Source organism: Oratosquilla oratoria, chromosome 8 (assembly GCF_046742065.1).
Source record: "Oratosquilla oratoria isolate Oo_2021 chromosome 8, ASM4674206v1, whole genome shotgun sequence".
NCBI classification, from domain to species: Eukaryota; Metazoa; Arthropoda; class Malacostraca; order Stomatopoda; family Squillidae; genus Oratosquilla; species Oratosquilla oratoria.
Genome location: NC_134784.1, coordinates 76,386,225 through 76,400,630, shown reverse-complemented (window position 1 = coordinate 76,400,630; position 14,406 = coordinate 76,386,225).

Genomic DNA, 14,406 nt, shown 5'->3' with positions numbered 1-14,406 from the left:
TTTTGTCCCAAGGAGACCTATTCGTACGTTTCCTTCGTCGCATACTTCTACTAGAACGTCCTGTATGAACATGCAATGAACCTTTATTGTACAAAGTATGCTAACATAACATTATAATTTTCATAATTTTCGTCTTTTTTTTTTTTTTTTTTTTTTTGCACATCTATGTGGGGATTTACTTTTTGAGGGGCTAAGCTCCCCATACGCTCCAGGGGACCTCTACCCCCGCATGAAACTTATGCAACCGATCTTATAGCAGTTTTATTGGCATCCCTGTGGCCCAGAGTCACGTAGCGTCCCAACAAATTTCTTCTTTACTACCTCTACGGTATTGTCCCCAAGTATAGAACCGCTGGATATTGCTGACCAAAAACCCTCATTGGCGAATGACTTCTACCATTAGAAAACGGAATTTTACATGAATCTTCTTATTTGTCTTTTTTTTTCACTGGTGTATCCATAAAATCTACCGGTAATTTGCAGTAGTAGAATGACCAAAATGATACATGGACTCAGAAGTTTGCCTTACGAAGAGAGGCTTAGGCACCTTAACTTACACTCTCTGGAAAGACGCATAGTGCGAGGTGATCTAATAGAGGTGTTCAAGTGGATCAAAGGCTTTAACAAGGGTGATGCAAACACGGTCATATTAAAAAAACAGGGCAAAACTCGCAGTAATGGTTATAAACTGGACAAATTTAGATTTAAAAAGGAAATAGGCAAGAATTGGTTTACTAATAGGATGATCGACGAATGGAATAAACTTAGTAATCATGTAGTAAGCGATGAAACTATTGTTTTAAGAAACGATTAGACACCTTTATGGATGGGGATGACAGGTAGTGATGGATACGGAGCTGCCTAGTGTAGGCTTTATGGTCTCTTGCAGTCTCCTTCATTCTTATGTTCTATGTTCTTATGTATGTTCTATCGCCGATGAAGTTAGTCAAAAATCTAATTTCTAGTGGAAGGCTGTGTTCGCCAGATCTGGCGATATGTTTTTAAGGTACCTAAGTTTGGAAACCTAGTTCTAGGGGCCGGATTGAGTTCACGGAAGACGAGTCTCACCTGACTAAAGTGGTTATCACATTAGGCTATTTTCCCCCAAGATCCTACCTCCAACCTCTATTTGAATAATTAGAATATGACTTCGGTTACAGATATCTAGACTTCTCTAAGAACATTTCAACAGTAGTCTAACATTCGTATAGGTTTGCAATATTTTAGTCATTTAGTTTTGCTATATATGACGTAAAGATAATTTGATATTTGCAGATTTGAAAAATGAAATATTGTAACCGAAGTCGTTTTTACTCAAACGAACTCTCAACGAACGTCGCTGGGGAAACCCGTGGAAGTCCAGTGTGATAATATCTTAAGGAGGGACTTTTATGACGGACAAGCTGTTTTGGAATCTAGCGGATTAGTGCATCGCTACTTGCGGCGGAAGACGAGATGCCAGCGAGTTGGACCAAGGGCATGGCTCGTTAAATTCCACGTTACAAAGTCCTCTGTAAGGGGCGCCGATATAGTCTCCTGAAAAGGAGGAGTTCGTAACGTTAAACCGAATTAATCGCTCTCTACGTGATTGTTAACACTGGACCATCTTGGATTACATGGTCGCAGGATGACCTGGTCGCTGTTTAAGGAGATGAGCATTTTGTCTTGCAATGTGAAGTATCCGGGTGTGGCCCTCAAGGTGGCGGCACACTAGGCATTTCTCGCTAGCATGCTACTTGCTTTTGCTACTCCGTTTGAGTAGAAACGACTTTGGTTACGATCTTTTGGTTTTCAAATTTCCAATTGTCAAATTACTCTTTCGTCAAATACTGAGAAGCTGAATGATGAACTAAGGGAAGTTAAACACATACGAATACTAGACACATTGTTGAGATTTCTTACGGAAGTCGTATCTACTCAAACGAAGTAGCAAAAGTAATTAGCATGCTAGCCTAATATGCCACCACCTTTATCAAGCTTCGAGGCAGACTGTCATTTGACCCAAACCATCAGAGCTGGTCGCTTTTGTGGCCACTTTCCTCAAACAGCTAATTTCGCAATTTTTTAAATGTTGCAACATTCCGATAGTATATAAGTTAGGTTGTGGTAATATTTTTGTGGATGAGATGCCACAATGTAGTTCGTGTCCGCCACAGAGCAGCACTGCTTCCTAAGAATTAGCTATACCCTCCTAAATGTACTGTAGAATTCTTAGACTGATCAGGAGGACAAAAGTGAAATTGCTGATTTGGTCCTCAATGTACTGGCTGCTTTAGGGTAGAGATGCAGTGGCTAGACGTCGCAGCTTTAGGGAACCTGACAAAAGCCTGTCATCCCTCATATTGTAATATTATTAACTTATTAGTGATGTAATACTAATATCTTCATGCCACCACTAACCAGCACCCATAACCTGGGCCGGTTTTAAGTTCATTTGACCGATTTGATCAAACTGGGCCCCGCGCGGGAGTGCTTGAGCGGTATGTCTGTATTTGTCTTAACTTGTATTAGTAAATTAAAACTTTCATGTTGTCTTTCAGTATAGAGTATAACAAACATTTAATGATCTTTGGCCAAGACTGGCATACTACACTGAAATAAAACATAATATTCGAACTTTTGTAAAGTAGAGACTCCGCCAGTTCTAGCGCCGACCCTGCCCACGAGCCATCATCCTCGCATCCTCTCCCCTTCCTTCCACCCATCAGTCGCCACCACCTACCTTCATAGGTGCCGGGGCGGCGCTCCTGCGAGCTTCGGCAACACTTCGCCTCTGCCGTAGGGTAAAGTTCCACCACTTAGTTCACATGTCCGGTACTACGTGGCTCTGGTAAGCAGTAATCCAGCTTGCCAGCGGTGTTCCACAGCATATTATTTACTTTTCTTCGACTAAAGTTCACTTCCTTTCTGACTTTCTCTCATACTACATCTTTCAGTTTACCTCTCACTATTTTTTTCCATGTCTCTATCTTTCTCTACGATTATGTCTCCGACAAATTTCTTTGCTTTTGGTTGATAAAGATGCAAACTTCAATGTCCAAATCTCCTGCCCATGCCTCGTGAGCCACGATACAAGCCCTAATAAATATCCTAGTGTTCAGTCGCAATAGCCCTCTTTTATACATGACAATCACTTCATTTCCCAATAGACTTCTCTTCTACAAAAACCGATCCGGAGCGAGCGGACAGTCTGTTCAAGGTAGCCAATAGTCTCTTGTCCTTTAATTGTATTGTACAGGAACGGACCTACGCTCGTGGTGTCCTGTCTCTTACTTTTCAATTATCATACATGGTTTTGAATTTATGTGGAGCACTATATCAACAGCCTAAACTAAATCTACTTGATCAACTGATTTAATTGATCCAGAATCAAATTAAACTGGCTCTCTGATCCTGGAACGGAGAATAAAATAGACTGCCATTGCGAAAATAAAAAATCAAGATGACTATGGAATTGTGATTGAGGAAGTTAATTGATTTTTTACGCATTTGCAATGGTGGACTATTTTTGCGCATCCACACACATAAACCAACAAACACACACTCACTCGCACAGGGGGAAGAGATTGTAGTTGTATCGGTGGTGACACACTAAGCTATCATGCTACTCGCGAGAGTAATTTGACATTAGGAAATTTGAAAAACAAAATAACATAACCGAAGTCGTATCTACTCAAAGTAGCAAAAGCAAGTAGCATGCTATCGATAAATGCTTAGTGTGCCACCACCTTTATTAGCACAGGTGCACGGCGTTCCAGGGCAATATACCTTACACTCTGAGCAAATTTAGTAAAAATTCGTTGGGAAATGGCAACGTTGCAAACACGGCTCTAATTCATTTATCTATTTTCTATTCGAATGCTGATATCCCCCCCCACTTTTAATTGGAATTATAGCACATTTTGGTGTCGCGTGATCTTTTATACTTTGATACTCTCCAGAGGATGTCAGCTAAACTCGATAGAGGTCCCATATGGCCATAGAGTTTGCAAGTCTTTTTTTCACACACACACACACACACACACACACACACACACACACACACACACACACACACACACACACACACACACACACACACACACACACACACACATACACACACACACACAATAGCTCAGTTGGTAGAGTTCCTGGCGGCTACTACGGTGGTCCGCGTTCGTATCCCGCCCAGGGCTAAAATAATTTCAGTATTGCCGACCTGTGAGTCGTTACTCCGATTCTCGTGGGCGGGGAGTTGGGTGTGTGTGTGTGCGTGTAAGGTCACAGCATTACCCATAGATTGGTCATATGAGCTCTGAGCATCTCTTCCGGGAGGGAAATTGCTGTCTATCACGAGTACAACACGTGATCCAAGACCATGGTGAATCACACACACACACGAAGGTAGTTCTATAAGTAATGCCTATGTTTTTACTCGTAACTCAAAAAGATGAAGAGCTACAAAGATGGGAGTGGTACCACTAAAATGAGCGGACACTTTTACTCGAGAATTTGTTTCCACTTATTCACCCCCCGCCACACACACACACTTTTTTCCAATGCATTTTCGCCAGCGATGAGCAGGGCTTGTGCATGGCTGTCCGGAGTGCGGCTTGTCACTCACATCTCTGTCGCCACTTCGGACTCGACAAACCCTTCTCCTAACCGTACTGACATCAACTGCATCGGTTCCGTAAATGTTCACCAAGCGCCGGAGAATGTCAACTGGTTCCACTTTTGCATGAAGGAATTCGTATCTCCGCTTCTGACGCACATCCATGACATGGGTTACTTTATTAGACTGTCGCACCGTCAATACCTGCAGTAGAGATGAAAAATTAAGGTTATAAGCGTGAAGGTTCAGTCGTCATAACAATCCCCTCGGATCCCTTAGTGCAGAATGATAATGATAATAATAATAATGATAATAATAATAATAAATAGCAGGCATTACTTTTGGAATTACCCTCGTGTATATATATATATATATATATTTATATATATATATATATATATATATATATATATATATATATATATATATATATATATATATTTGTGTGTGTGTGTGTGTGTGTGTGTGTGTGTGTGTGTGTGTGTGTGTGTGTGTGTGTGTGTGTGTGTGTGTGTGTGTGTGTACATACATATACCAATGGCCATTTCCCCCCTTCCAAGGGAGGTAGCCAAAAATACATTGACATAAAATCCACTCCCACTCATTCCATCCCCACATACTCCACTCCCCCTCCCCACTACCTCCCTCTTATCTTAGCACTTCTTGGATGACGGGTAATCCCTGCATCTCCCCCACTGGCCTGGGTCAGAATCAATGTAGCAAGACACAGCACGTCCACAACAAGGCCGCTTCATTTAATCGGTGACACCCTCTCTCCGCCCCCTCATGCAGAAAAAAAGAGATGGAGAGAAATCCCTTCGGGCTGCGTCAAAATATCGTTCACACATATTCTCTCACCCCCCATCCCCCACCCACTCCCTTCCATGCATCACAACATCATCCATACACAATCATTCTTCACTTACCCTTATCTTCTGTCTTCTCCCTTCTTTTCTCAACAGACATTCCCCTCTTTCCCAATACCCCTTTTACCTCATACACCCATCTCATCCTTGGTCGCCCCCTCATGTTCACTCTTTCCACACCTCTTTTACCAATCTTTCTTCACTCATTCTCTACATGTGTCCAAACCATTCCAATACTCTTTCATCCACCATATCTCCCAACTCCTTTTCCACCCCTGCTCTCCTCTTCACCTTGTTTCTCACTCTATCCAGCCTATTAATCCCTATCATAGTTCTCAGACACTTCATCTCAAACACATTCAAACTCCTCTCTTATGTTCCATATTTCTACCCCATACAGTGCTGTCGATACAATCACTCCTTCATACAATCTCCTCTTAGTATCCATTCCCAAATGTCTATTTCTCATTACACTTTTTAATCCTCCAAGGCATTTACTCGTTTCTCTAAATCTACATTCTACCTCCACTCCTCCCTTTCCCGCATATTCGCACCCAAGTATCTAAAACTGTCCACTTCCTCCAGTTTCTCTCCCTTAATACTCACTTCCAATTTGCTGCTACATTCTCCCTTGTACATTCTTCACCCTACTTTTACCTACATTTATTTTAAACTTCCTTCTTTCACACACCTTCCCAAACTCTGTCACTAACTTCCGTAATTCCTCTGATCCTGCCACAAGCGTAGTGTCATCAGCAAACAACAACTGGCTCATCTCCTACTTTTCTCCATTTCCTTTAGCCATCTCCAATCCCCGACCCATTATCCTTGCGTTTACCTCTCACATCACCCCATCCATGTATAGATTGAATAGCCAAGGTGACATAACACATCCCCGGCGAAGTCTCACCTTTACCTCAAACCACTCACTCTCTCCATTTCTAATTCTAACACAGGCTCTACTACTCTCAAAAAACTCTTGACTGCTTGTAACAGCTTTCCTCCTATCCCCATATACAGGGTGCGGCAGAACCGATTGAGCAGTTTTGAGGAGTTATAAAAAAGTAATGGGGGTATATAGAGAAAAAATGTTATTATACTCGAGGTTAGCAGTACATACCATTTATAATCCTTAATTTCTGAAAATAATGTCCTCAAGATGGCGGCCGTTAGCAGCAACACACTGTTGGAGTCGATCTCTGAAGTTTCGTACAGCACGTTCACACATACTGCGGAGTATGGCGTTAACTTCTTCATTGATCCGCTCCCTTAACTGTGGTAGGGTAGGGCGACGTTTAAACACCTTTTCTTTCAGAAAGAAATCACAAACGCTCAAATCAGGTGGCCGCACAGCCCACCCTAAATCACCATTCAGAGACCAGGCGTCCGGGAAATTTTCTTCTAAAAATATTGAGTGAATTTTGGGTTGTGAACCACATGTCCCCAAATCCCTCATTTTCAGCAATCTCTTCCATTCTGGGCTGGAGAAAATTTTGCAATATGGAGACATAACGTTCGAAATTCACGATCACGGTCCTTCCCTCCTCTTTAAAGAAATACGGGCCTATCACGCCAAATTGTGATGTGGCACACCACAAATAGTGGGAATGTAGCAGTGTTTCCTGGATAACACGGGGGTTATTTTCAGTCCAGTGGCGGAAATTTTGCTTATTCACAGCTCCACTAAGGTGAAAATGTTCTTCGTCGCTACTGAAGCTGCATCGGGAGCGATCTGTGCATTTTCTCACACAGATTTTGGCGGTTGGTGTAGTCTGTTTGGTTCAATTCTTGAGCCATCATAATTTTGTAAGGATGAAAATTCAAATCCATATGCAGAATCCTCCTCAGACTCTGGTCGGAGATTCCCAAAGCAACATATGCCTTCGAGGAGAACGTCTTGGCGACTGCACGATCGCTGCTCTCACCATCTCCACATTTTCTGGTGTACTGATGGACCTACGTCGGCCATGCGTATCTCTTCTTAGTGTGCTACCAGTTGCCTCCAACTGCCTAACTCAGGACCGAATTGTGTTCGCCTGAGGAACGGCACCATTGTGCGGAATGTTGAACCGTCGCCGAAAAGCCCTTTGCGTCGCAGTCACAGATTGTTCTCAAAATACGCGCGCACGGCAAAGCCACAATGTGCTCCTGTCCATATCATGTTGGTTACTGAAATGGGGATGTCTATACGGAGTAGATATCTTCATGTTAACAGTTGTCCTAATGGTTATAGTGATCAAACAGGTTTTATGCAAGAAATTACAGCATTACTGTATCTTAATTTGCCATTTTCATTCCAGTGCTTAAGTTTTTAATTACCAAACTAATTTATTCATATGAAACACTTCAAATGAATTGCTCATATGAATGATTGAAGAACTAAAAGAATTTCAACAAAGGGGACCTCAATCAGACAAAAATCAGTAATGATGTGTCAACAGGTTTCCTTGGTACCTAGCCCCCATCAGTAATAAGGGTGCAGTGTAACTGAAGTGTAATGATTGTATATTGCTTGTGTGTGGATGTAGCACAGATGAGAGTAAAAGGGAAGAGATAGGCAGTATGTTTGTGAGAAGAAAGATGGATGTGTTGGCTTTGAGTGAAACTAAGTTGAGAGGGAGGGGCGAGTGTGAGTTTGGGAGTGTAGTTGGGAGGTTCTCAGGAGTGAAGAGAGGACAAGGGAGAGAAGGGGCGGTTATACTAGTAGGTGAAGAGATAGGTAAACATGTAGTGGAGTGTAAGGAGGTTTCTTCAAGGTTAATGTGGATGAAGGTGAAACTGGGAAAGGAGATGTGGGTTTTTGTAAGTGCATATGGGCCTGGTAGTGAGAAGAGTGTAGAAGAAAGGGAATGCATAGAGGGATTAGGGAGAAACGTCAGTGTAATAGTATTGGGAGACCTTAATGCTAGGGTAGGAAATGAACCAATAGACAGAGTGGTTGGGAAGTGCGGAGTTCCAGGAAAGAATCATAGTGGAGAGTTGATGGTTGAGATGTGTCTGGTGAGTTGATGATAGCAAATACAGTGTTTAGGAAGAAAGTGAAGCATAAGTACACATGAGAGAGGGTAGTGGATGGTAGGGTGGTAGACAGAGCATTAATGGAGTGTGTAGTGGTAGATAGGAGTATAATAGGAAGAGTTAAGGATGTACATGTTCCACGAGGAGAGAGTGGGGGATATCAGATCACTTTCTGATGGAAGGTAAGTTGAGAGTGGAAGATAGATGGAGAAAGAGGAAAAGGACAAAAGGTAGGGAGGTGCTTAGAGTGAACTGCTTAAATGAGAAAGAAAAGGAGTACAAGAAGAAGCTGAGAGAGGAGTGGGAGGGAGTGAAGGATAGAGTAGAACTAGGAGTGGAGGAGGAATGGAGATGGTTCAAGGAGGGCGCCACAAGGTGTGCAAAGATGGTGTGTGGAACAAGGAGGATGGGAGGAAATAGCAGGAAAGGTAGTGAATGGTGGATTGAGGAAGTAAAGAAGGTTGTAGAAAAGAAGAAGCGAGCTTTCACAGATTGGTTACAAAATAGGAAAAGGAAATCATATGAGAGGTACAAAGAAAAGAGAAGTAAAACATAAGATAAAAGAGGCAAAGAGGAGACCAAATTTGAAATGAGGTAAGAGTATGACAGCAAATTTTGAAAGTAATAAAAAGATGTTTTGAAAAGAAATTTAGGAAGAAGTGAATCAAGTAGAAAAGGTAAAAGGTGCAGATGGAGAGATGATAATGGAAGAGAATGCAGTAAGAGGAAGATGGGCATAATATCTTAGGGAGTTACTAAATGTGAAGGAGGATAGGGAGGGAAAGGTAGTTGCAGTGGGAAGTGCAGAGAAAATGACCGTGATGAGTGAGGAAAATGGAGGAGAAATAAGGAAGGATAAAGTGAAAGTAGTTGTTAACATGACAGCAGGTAAGGCACCTGGTCTGGATGGATGTCATGCAGAATGTCTAAAAAAAAAAAAGGAGAGTAATACAGCGTGTGTCAGGATTAGAAATGGAGAGAGTGAGTGGTTTGAGGTAAAGGTGGGACTTTGTCAGGGATGTGTTATGTCACCCTTACTGTTCAATTTGTACATGGATGGGGTGGTGCGAGAGGTAAATGCAAGGGTGGTGGGTCAGGGATTGGAGATGGTTTAAGAAAATGGAGAAAATTGGGACATAAGCCAGCTGTTGTTTGCGGACGACACTGAGGAGGGATTGAGGAAGTTAGTGACAGAGTTTGGGAAAGTGTGCGAAAGAAGGAAGTTGAAGATAAATGTGGGTAAAAGGTGATGAGATATACAAGGGGTGAAAGTGACAGCAGACTGGAAGTGAGTATGTAGGGAGACTGTAGGAAGAGGATAGTTTTAGATAATTGGGTGTGAATGTGGCAGGAAAGGGAAAAGTGGAGGTGGAGGTAGAATGTAGATTGAGAGAAGCAAGTAAATGCCTTAGTGGATTAATAAGTGTAATGAGAAATAGACATTTGGGAATAGATGCTAAGAGAAGGTTATATGAAGGAGTGATTGTGCCAACAGAACTGTATGGGCCACATGGAATATAAGAGAGGAAGAGAGAAGGAGTTTGAATGTGTTTGAGATGAGGTGTCTGAGAAGTATGATAGGGGTTACTAGGCTGGGTAGAGTAAGAAATGAGGAGGTGAGGAGGAGAACGGGGGTGGAAAACTGGGAGATAGGGTTGATTCAAGGGTATTGGGATGATGTGGACACATGGAAAGAATGAATGAAGAAAGACCAGTAAAAGAGGTGTGGGAAGCAGATGTGGAAGGAGTGAACATGAGAGGGTGACCTAGGATGGGATGGATGGATGGGGTGAAAGGGGCTTTGGGGAAGAGGGGAATGTCTGTTGAGGAAGGATGGGAGAGGACAGAAGACAGGAGTGAATGGAGAATGGTTGTGTATGGATGATGTAATCCATGAGGTGGAATGAGTGGGGGGTGGGGGAGGGCGAGTGTGTGAGAAAAATTTGACGCAGCCCGAAGGGATTTCTCCCTGTCTTCTCCTTTTCTGCATGAGGGGACGGAGAGGGGGTCGCCGATTTGATAAAGCGGCCTTGCTGTGGATGTGCTGTGTCTTGCAATACTGCTTCTGACCCAGGGCAGTGGACAAGATGCAGGGATAACCCGTCATCCAGGAGGTGCCAAGATGAGAGGAAGGGAGGGGGTTGGAGTGTGATAGGGATGGAATGGATGGGAGTGGTTTTTATGCCTTTGTTTTTTGGCTACCTCCCTTGTAAGGGAGAAGCCTTTGGTATATGTATATTAATTAACATTTTTGGTTAATGATGCCTATCACTGTTCATGCAAAGCACAACTAGGTTAATATCAGGGTTGGCAATTTTTTTTATCTAAATCAGATTTATTTGATTTAGATATTTTTTTTTATAGATTTTAAATATTGTGGGATTCCTATCTGGTATGCGATCTGATTGCTAAAGGACATTTTTAACATATCAATATAAGGAGCAATGTTGTATAGACTTGCCACAAGTATACAAGGAACAGTATAAGCCTACATGTAGCATATATCACTGTGCAGCCCACAACAAGTTTCAACAAGATTCTTGTTGAAACTTGTTCTGGGTAAGCAACCTCTCACCGAGTCAGTGGCTGCTTTGGAATCAACCAGGAAGGATGTCTTCTGGACCTGGCAGAGTAGTTCCTTCAGGCAGAAAAAATTATCCTGTCTGAAATTATTTTGAAAAACTACCAACAACTTCTGGCAAAGGGTACTGAGCTAAATGCAAAGACTGCAGCCAGGAACTACAGGGCATTGTGTCAAGATTAAAATCTCAGAGATAAATGCCAAGGTTAGCCACAGCATACAGAAGAAATTGATGACCCAGGTAAATGATTTTACTTATATTGTGTGCATTTCTCCCTTTTCATATGCAATTATATAAATTTGGTGAACAATGGAGAGCATGTGCAATAAAAATGTGAAGGCCTAAAAAGATGATACTTCAACTTCATTACTTCTTAATTTGGGTAATGACTATATCACTATAATATACTGTATCCACTCAAGTAGATGACTGTTATCCATTTCATTCAACATTATGTAATATATTTCATAGGTTCCATTGGAATTCAGTCTAACCTAACCCAACTAACCCCTTATTTTCAGTGAATTTAAAAGTGGACTGAATCCTGTGTGGGCTGAATTCCAAGCCCACCTATTTCATATCCTGTTAATTATATCCAAATAATTTAGTGGCTTGCAAGAATATGATCATTATTTAAAAAAAGTAACTACTGTACTCAAAAGTAGCCTAAATCACACTATTCATTTATTTATTCATTTACAAATTATGCAATATGCTAAAATTTTATTTTTCCATTTCAGGATCTGTATCAACAGATTTAATCTCTTCATCATCGGTTCCACCTGAATTATCTGCAAACCTGACTCCATTAAAATGGTCACTATCAGATTCCTCCACAGGCACCACTTCTGCTAAATCATTTTCATCTGAAAGTCATCAACATCTCTGGACAGATTTATCATAAAAACTTCAGCCTCTCCAAAGGAAAATCTTGACAAATAAGTTGCAAGAATTATATTTGCTATAAATTCACCATTTTGTCTTGTTCAGCATCCTCAGTTTCTCAAGATGGTTCAGAACCTGAGGCCAGGTTGTATTCCTCCATCCAGAAAAGATATTGCTGATAAGTACCTGGATTTCGTGTATGAAAAGGAATATAAAAAGTGTGCAGATGACCTGAATGATGTAACTGTGTCTTTCAATTGATGGGTGGTCTAACATCCATAATGAGTCCATAATATGTGTCACAACATCCACTGGTCAGATTTATTTAGTTGACACAATAGACACATCAGGGAAAACTCACACTGCTGAATATCTTCTACAACTTGTACAAAATTCGATCAAGAAGGCTGAACAAGATTTTGGTTGTCACATTGTAAGTGTTGTGACAGACAATGCAGCAAATGTCGCCAAGATGAGAAAACTCTTGGAGGAATCGAGTGAACTTGAGCATACCATCCTCACAAATGGATGTGCAGCACACCTACTAAATCTACTGGCTCATGACCTTGGGATTGATAATGTAAAACAACATGTGGTTCATGTAGTTAAATATTTTAGAAATAATCATTATGCTGCTTCAAAGTATCGGCAAGAAGGTGGTCATTGTCTAGTCATGCCCCAGGACACAAGGTAGAACAGAATGTCAGACTGTCTCAAGGCCTAAATAACTGGCCAATTCTAATGAAGATCTGTGAAGTCAACAGGGAAGCTATTGATACTGAAGTAAGAAACAAACTATCAAATTTAGGCCTAAAACGTTCGGCTGAGGAATTACTGGATCGATTACAGCCAATAGCAAAGGCTCTAGATGAGGTACAGAGTGACAAGTGCACTATTGCTCAAGCAGTAGATGTTTGGAAGAAATTACTTGGCCATTTCACAAACAATAAACAAGCTGAAAAACTGGTGAAAAAAAGGTATGAACAGTTTATCACCAAAGCTCATATACTTGCCAACATGCTTCATCCAGCACTTCAAGAGGTGAATATTAATATGGAGTATGCCAATGAGAAATATACAACACTTGTTCTTGTCATTATGAAGTTTCAGGCAAAATCACTTCCTTTCCAGGCATTCAAGTTTACCGAGTCTGTGACCAAGACCCTGATAGACAGTGATATTCTGTTATCAGTGCATCAACTCCAAACTGCAGTAGCCTCATCATCAAGAGTTAAAAGTTTTCTCCTCCTATGGACTTGTACACACAAAATTAAGGAACCACCTCAGTACTGAGAAGGCAGTCAAATCGGTCTTCCTTTTCAAGGCAATGAACTTGAATGTAAATAATGATTAATGTAAATAATGACTTTCTCAAATGTTAATGTAAATAATTATTTTTTTGTTCTAATATATTCAACTACAAAATAATTTATTTTTGCAAACTTGCAAGGTATATAATTTTCATTTTTTGTCAATTCTATACTTCCATAATAAAAATTATGTTCATAATTTCTGTAACTTCTTAATACAATAATAAAACTTGATTATAAAACCCAGTGTCTTAATTTTATTCATGCCATTTCAATTTTCAAAGCATAATACAAAAATCAATTTAAATCACTGATGTTTAAAAAAAAAAATTTGACTGATTAAAATCATGATTTGAATCAAGGGCATGGTTCATTAAATTCCACGCTACAAAGTCCTCCTTGAGGGGCACTGTCCTAGCCTTCCAATAGGGGGCATTTGTGACGTCAAACCATATCATCATCAATTCAAGATGAAAATCAACTCGATTTAAATCAACCAACCCTGGTTAATGTAATAATTTTTCTGTAAAAACACCTATATACAAGAAGATCTGGGCTTTCATGGATTTGGAAAAGGCATATGACCGTGCATTATGGAATGTGTTGCACATGTATGGTATGTCTATTGAGGCAGCCAAAAGTTTTCTTGAAAGTAACTGGTTGTGCAATATATAAATATATATATATACATATATATATATATATATATATATATATATATATATATATATATAATATATATACATGTATATATATTTATATATATATAAATATATATATATACATATATATATATATATATATATATATATATATATATATATATATATGGATGGGATAGTGAGGAAGGTAAACGAAAAGGCAGGGGTTTGGAGTTAGGGAGTGAGATTGGAAATGAAAGACAAGCCAGTTGTAATTTGCAAATGACAATGCACTTGTATTGGAGTCTGAGGTTAGACTGTAGCAATATGTGGTGGAGTTTGGGAGGGTATGTTAAAGGAGAAAGCTGAAAGTAAATGTGGGCAAAAGTAAGGTGATGAGTTGTACAAGAGGTGATGGTGGAGATGGGTTGGAGGTAAGTTTAAAGGGCAAGGGTATGGAGAAAGACAGCTTAAAGTATTTGGGGTCAATGTAGTAGGGAATGGAGG